Below are 7,500 nucleotides of genomic sequence, written 5' to 3'. Positions count from 1 at the left end.
AGAACATGATGAAGGGTCGATGGAGATGGGTCGGACATGCTCTTTGCACTCCCCAAGATATCTCTTTCGGTTCTATGGGGGGGGGGGGGGGGCGATTAGAAATGAAACTATACGAGAGATTACTTGAGTGCCATGTGTGGATGAGATCACGATGAGGAGTAGATGGAGATGGTTTGGGCATGCTCTTCACATTCCCCAAGAGAGATTAGTTCACCAAACTCTCAGGTGGGCTACATAAGGCGCTAGAAGATTTGGAAGACCCAGGCCTACATGGCTGAGGACTATGAAGCGCGAAGTAGGGGATGTTGAATGAAGAAGTATTGAATCAAATGGTCAAGATAGAGACGACTGGCGAAATCTAACCTAGGCGTCAATAGGCGTAGGAGATGAGGATGTGATTCTTAATATAACTTCTATTTTTTTACAACCACCTATAGAATGTGAAAATTATGTTCGAAAGCTAATATAATTTTTCTTTTGTTAAACGACTGACCTTATCAAGGAACGTACTCCCGACAAAATATTAAAATTGGCAAAAACCTTTTACACTGTCAGAAACCTTTTAAGAAAAGAACATATCCAGCCAAAATCCAGAACAATAATCATAGACGCTAGTCTAATAAATAGTACGAAGAAGTTAAGAGACAAAATGGAAAATCCACATAAAGATACTTTGGTAGTGAAGATTATGGCTAAGTTTCCATTACGTTCTGAAGTGGTTCAGTTTGAAAGATAGAAATAACTCATGGGCAAAAGACTTTTTAAGGATAAAATGTCTTAGTTTTTTTAGAATTTCAATATCTACATATTTTGATATTATACTCCTGATTCATTGTATTTATTCCATGAAAGGAAGGTATGTTTATATTGATATGGACATTCAATTACGTTAGTTTCATTTAGGTTTATTACTTTTTCCTTCACAGAGGATACATTGATTCGAAGACTGAAATTATCAGGATGTCATTGAAGTATAGTACCTTAATAGTTCTTTTATTGAACTAAAATCAATAAATTTAACATATAGTAATTCTTTTAAAAAATTACAAAATCGTAAACAGCAATGAAAATTAAACTGAATCAGATTTGCAAATAATTTCTTTTCTTTTCAGAATGAAAGACACATTAATGAATTCGAATAATTTTTTTTTTTTTAAATTCATGCTATTGGCAAATCATATATCATAATACCTTTTGCACTCTGAAACACTAAAATTTCATATCTGTAATATCACGAACCATGATTTAAAGCGTCACAAAGCCAATATATATTATTTGGAGAATCTATGTAATAACCATAAACGATTTTTATTGGATGTTATCAATAGAACTGAAACACAAAGGCTCAATCTATCAATAGAATTGGCTGATTGAACTAGTTTGGTTAATCACTAGGAATTACTCACAAAACAATAATTGATTGAGTTTCAAAGATAAACCTCGTTATTTAAAAAATAAATGTTCTGAAGTAAGTATACAGATTCCTGAAAGCCATATGAATCGGTACATATTCATAAGTTGAAACTTGCAGCAAATTTTTTCATGTTGAACAGTCTGGCAAAAGTTTCTTTTTTATAGTTTTTATTTGTAGGATCTGTTCTAATAAAGGAAGTGCTTTTATGTTGAACAGGCTGGCATAAGAATCCTTTTTAGAGTTTTTATTTAAAAGACCTGTGTTAATGAAGCAAATGTTCTTATGTTGAACAATCTAGCACAAGTCTCTTTCTTATAGTTTTTATTTGAAAGATCTGTTTTAATGAAGCGCATGTTTTTATGTTAAACAGGCTGGCATAAGTCTCTTTTTTAGTTTTTATTTGAAAGATCTATTTAAATGAAGAAAATGTTTTTATGTTGAACAAGCTGGCGTAAGTCGCTCATATATAGTTTTTATGTGAAAGATATGTTTTAATGAAGCTAAATGTTTTTATGTAGAATATGCTGGCATAAGTTTCATTCTTATAGTTTTTATTTGAAAGATCTGTTTTAATGAAGCTAAATGTTTTTATGTAGAATATGCTGGCATAAGTTTCATTCTTATAGTTTTTATTTGAAAGATCTGTTTTAATGAAGCTAAATGTTTTTATGTAGAATATGCTGGCATAAGTTTCATTCTTATAGTTTTTATTTGTAAGATCTGTTTTAATGACATTAACCAAATGTTTCCATGTTAAACAGGCTGACAGAAGTATCTTTTTCATAGTTTGTATTTGAAAAATCTGTTTTAATGTTGTTACTGTTCTTAAGATATCTTCTAAATTATTCATTACTTCTCATATCATTTATCTATTTCCTTATTTTCTCTCCTCACTGGGCTATATTTTCCTGTTGGAGCCCCTGGGCTTATAGCATGCTGGTTTTTCAACTAGGTTTGTAGCTTAGGTTGTAATAAACAAGAAGGTTGATTGTGTAAATATTTTTTTATATACGAAAAATTGTTTTTGGTATACTATAGACGTGTAAGATTACTTTTTGAGTAAAAAAAAAAAACTCAAATGTTGATATTTACAAAGAACAGAGGTATGAGAAAATATATATTTTAGAATAGGAATAGGCTTTTAAACTTTCATAAGTTTCCCAGATAAAGCTGTAATAGCTATAAATTCCTAAGAGTATTTTATAGGAGCAAATTCTTCCTTACTTCCCTATATTATTATTATTATTATTATTATTATTATTATTATTATTGTTATTATTATTATGTTGTTGTTGTTGTTGTTTTTGTTGTTGTTGTTGTTATTATTATTATTATTATTATTGTTGTTATTGTTGATGTCATCATCATCATCATCATCATCATCATCATCATTATTATGGTTATTATTATTTATTATTATTATTATTATTATTGTTGTTATTATTATTATTATTATTATTATTATTATTATTATTATTATTAGCAGCAGCACTGGCTTAGAACCCAGAAAATCAAGAGCTTCTGTATTCCTTAAAAGATATAAAAATCTATTGAGTTTTGATGTTAGGAAGAAGAAGAAGAAGAAGAAGAAGAAGAGAAAAGAGAGAGAGAGAGAGAGAGAGAGAGAGAGAGAGAGAGAGAGAGAGAGAGAGAGAGAGAGAGAGAGAGAGAGAGAGAGAGAGAGAGAGAAGCATGACTCCTTCATAATAACGACAAACTGGTCATGGAGCTTTCCAATGAGGTTACGCCCTGGCTCCCTTTTCGAGGTTTATATCATCTGGAGCTTTGTGTGGTCGTAGTGATAAATGAAGAGATTTAGCAGGATCGCTCCAGAAGGAGAGGGTATCGCAGCAGAGTGACGTAAACGATGGGATTAAACGCCATCTATTGAGATACGGTGTTATGACTCATTGCAAGTTTAGAAGTTTGGATTCCGGAAGAAAGTGTTGAATTTACCAAATAAACTGTCAATTTAAAATTCACACTATAAATGTGAATACTATTAAAACTGCTCATTTCAAGTTTATAAGTTTGGACTCGAGAAGAAAGTGGTACAATATCAGTATTGAATTTACCAAATAAACTGTCAATTTAAAATCAAATTGGCTATAAATGTGAATACTAATTAAAACTGCTCATTTCTATTAAAACTGCTCATTTCAAGTTTATAAGTTTGAACTCGAGAGGAAAGTGGTGCATCTTTATGAAAACAATTTACGTATTATATAGAGCTTTTGCAGGATTAGAAATATCAAAATAATAGAATATGTAGTTAGAAATATTATAAGAATCACAATATATATATGTATATATATATATATATATATATATATATATATATATATATATATATATATATATACATATATAAATATACATACATATATATATATATATATATATATATATATATATATATATAAATATATATATTTATATATATATATATATATATATATATATATATATATATATATACATAATTATATATATGTATATATATATATATATATATATATATATATATATATATATATATATGTATGTATATGTATATATATAGTGATACAAACGCATAAATGAGAAACAATTTAAGTATTATATCAAGCTTGTTCATGATTGCGAATATAAAAATAATAGAATATGCAGTTAGAAATAATATGAAAATGATTAAATATATAGTTTTACAGAAGCATAGATTAAAAGTTAGACACAAAAAACGCAAAAACGTCAAAACCTTCGAACTCCCTAGTTGAAAGTAATCCCATCTCAACGAAAGCGAAGAGACTGATCTTTTCTTCTTGCAAAGTTGAAAAATTGCATCAACTGGAACGATATTCAAACGTCTGACTTGAATCTATAAAAGCCGTGTAAACGTCACATAACTAAGATATGAATCTACCTTTTTTTTTTTTTTTTGTAGATGTAAAACTAATATTTTTTTTTTTTTTTTTTTTTTTTTTACCGACGCTAAGGCAATATCATGCCTTAGTCAGGAGGAGAATTTCAATGTGGGTGGGGTCTGGAGTTTGGTGATGTGGCTGCCATGTGCTATTTTATTAATTTTCTATTCCTTACATCTAGAATGTTTGCATGGGAAAAGAGCACAGATTATCCAATATTTGGATTAGGGCGTGAATCACAAGCAACAATAATAACTAAAGGGGTCCTCAGTAGAGCGCAGAACTCTTTGCTCGACTTTGACCTTTGACCTTGATCTTACAAAATTTGATCGTTTCCTGCTTTTTACATAACAGTTAAGTCCTGCAAGTTTCATTACTTTACGTTTGGGGCCAGAAAGCTGTTCACAAACAAGCATACACACACACACACACACACACACACACAAAGGGGTATACATAACCTACTTCCCACTTCGTTGGCGGAGGTAATAATAATAATAATACTAATAATAATAATAATAATAATAATAATAATAATAATAATAATAATAATAATCTCCCTATATTGTAAATAGCAAGTGTTAGCTTCTACAGACACATACAAATAATAATAATAATAATAATAATAATAATAATAATAATAGTAATAATAATAATAATAATAATAATAATAATAATAATAAATTTTCGAAGCTTGGCTATGATAATACCACAATATAAGTGGTCGTATGTAAGAACCCAACACTTTTTTTTTTCTTACGTTCATACAATATAAAAGATACAACAAACGCAACTCGTAATAAAGTTTTTTAGAATATCTAACAAACTTTTCCAAGTCTAAATTTCTGTGACTAAAAAGAAACTTAATAATTCCGAGGCAAACATAATTTCGTAAGAGGGATATCCTTCAAAGAACAGAGTATGAGACATTGGCGAATGAAAACACCCATTGCAAACATACTAGACTTCTTCGTGTAGACCTCCGGCCAAGCTGATAAGGTTGAGATACTCCCGCTAGAGAAATATTGAGTTCTTTGACTGGCTAGACAGTACTACATTGGATCCTTATTTCTGGTTATGGTTCATTTTCCCATTGCTTACACGCCTCTTCTTTACGTGTTCTCCTCTGTCATCATACAAATGATAACACTGGGATTACCAAACAATTCTTCTTCACCCAATGGGTTAACTACTGCACCGGGACTGTTCAGTGGTCACTTTCCTCTTGGTAAGGATAGAAGAGACTCTTTAGCGATAGTGAGCAGCTCTTATAGGAGAAGGACGCTCCAAAATCAAACCATTGTTCTCTAAGTCTTGTGTAGTGCCAGAACCTCTGTACTACGGTCTTTCACTGCCTTGGGTTAGAGTTCTCTTGCTTGAGGGTACACTCGGGCACACTATTCTATCTTATTTCTCTTCCTCTTGTTTTGTTAAAGTTTTTATAATTTCTATAGGAAATATTTATATTAATGTTACTGTTTTCAAAACATTTGATTTTTCCTTTTTTCCTTTCCTCACTGGGCTATTTTCCCTACGTGAACCCCTGGGCATATAGCATCCTTCTTTTCCAACTAGGGTTGTAGCTTACAAGTAATAATAATAATAATAATAATAATAATAATAATAATAATAATAATAATAATATTATTATTAAGCCTTACAAATATTTCTTTTTATTAGCCAGAGAATAATTTTAGATTACGATATACTTGAAAATGTTTTTGAAATGTAGACAAATATGCGATGGTTATATGCATGTTGCATTAGATATTTGGTAGTAATAGATATTGGTAATAATCACCAATAATTATGCTGGTTATATGCTATACTTATATATTGGTTTCTATGATAGTTCACACATGCAAGGGATATGATTTATATGATACAATTTGATAATTTCTATAACTTTATTCCCTTATGAATATTTACATAAGATTTCATTCAGTATATTCTATTCATCTTCTTGACGAATGAAACTCAAGGTGGGATGTATAGAGTACGACAAGCTTTATAGAATAGAGCTCGTTCTACATTGTGTATTCTAGTAATCTATTCATGAAAAATACATGTTCAATACGCTTTATTTATTAAGGAAGCGATATAAAGAGAAAGAACAAGAGAAACGCATAGTTATAATATCGAAAATTTGTTATCAGATTATTTACTTGGAACTTTCATAAAAATTGAGACATTAATATAATTTTTTTTTCACTTAAAGGATATAATCTATACGTCATAAATAAATATAAGTTTGTTTTTACATTCAATTATATATATATTCATACTGTATATGAACATAAATGCATATATACATACATACATACATAAGTATCCATTCCTAAATTTTCTTTGCGATGTAAGGTTTTTTTTTAACTGAGCATGACCTTTCCCTACAAGTTTTATACACACATTATATATATATATATATATATATATATATATATATATATATATATATAAATATGTACATATATATATATATATATATATATATATATATATATATATATATAATATTTAAATACTTGTTTATGCATATATATGTGTCATATATATACATGTATATATATATATATATATATATATATATGTACATATATATATATATATATATATATATATACATATATATATGTACATATATATATATGTATATATATATATATATATATATATATATATATATATATATATATATATATATGACATTTAAATACTTGTTTATGCATATATATGTGTCATATATATACATGTATATATATATATATATATGTACATATATATATATATATATATATATATATATGTACATATATATATATATATATATATATATATATATATATATATTTATATATATATATATGTACATATATATATATATATATATATATATATATATATATATATATGACACATATATATGCATAAACAAGTATTTAAATATTATATATATATATATATATATATATGTACATACATATATATATATATATATATATATATATATATATGTATATATATATATATATATATATATATATATATATATATATATATATATATATATATATATATATATATATATGCAAAGACAAGTATTTACATATTATATATAAATATATGTCTCTGCATATACTATATACATACATATATATATATATATATATATATATATATATA

Source organism: Palaemon carinicauda, chromosome 3, assembly GCF_036898095.1.
Source record: "Palaemon carinicauda isolate YSFRI2023 chromosome 3, ASM3689809v2, whole genome shotgun sequence".
NCBI lineage: Eukaryota > Metazoa > Arthropoda > Malacostraca > Decapoda > Palaemonidae > Palaemon > Palaemon carinicauda.
Note: the sequence above shows the minus strand (reverse complement) of the source record.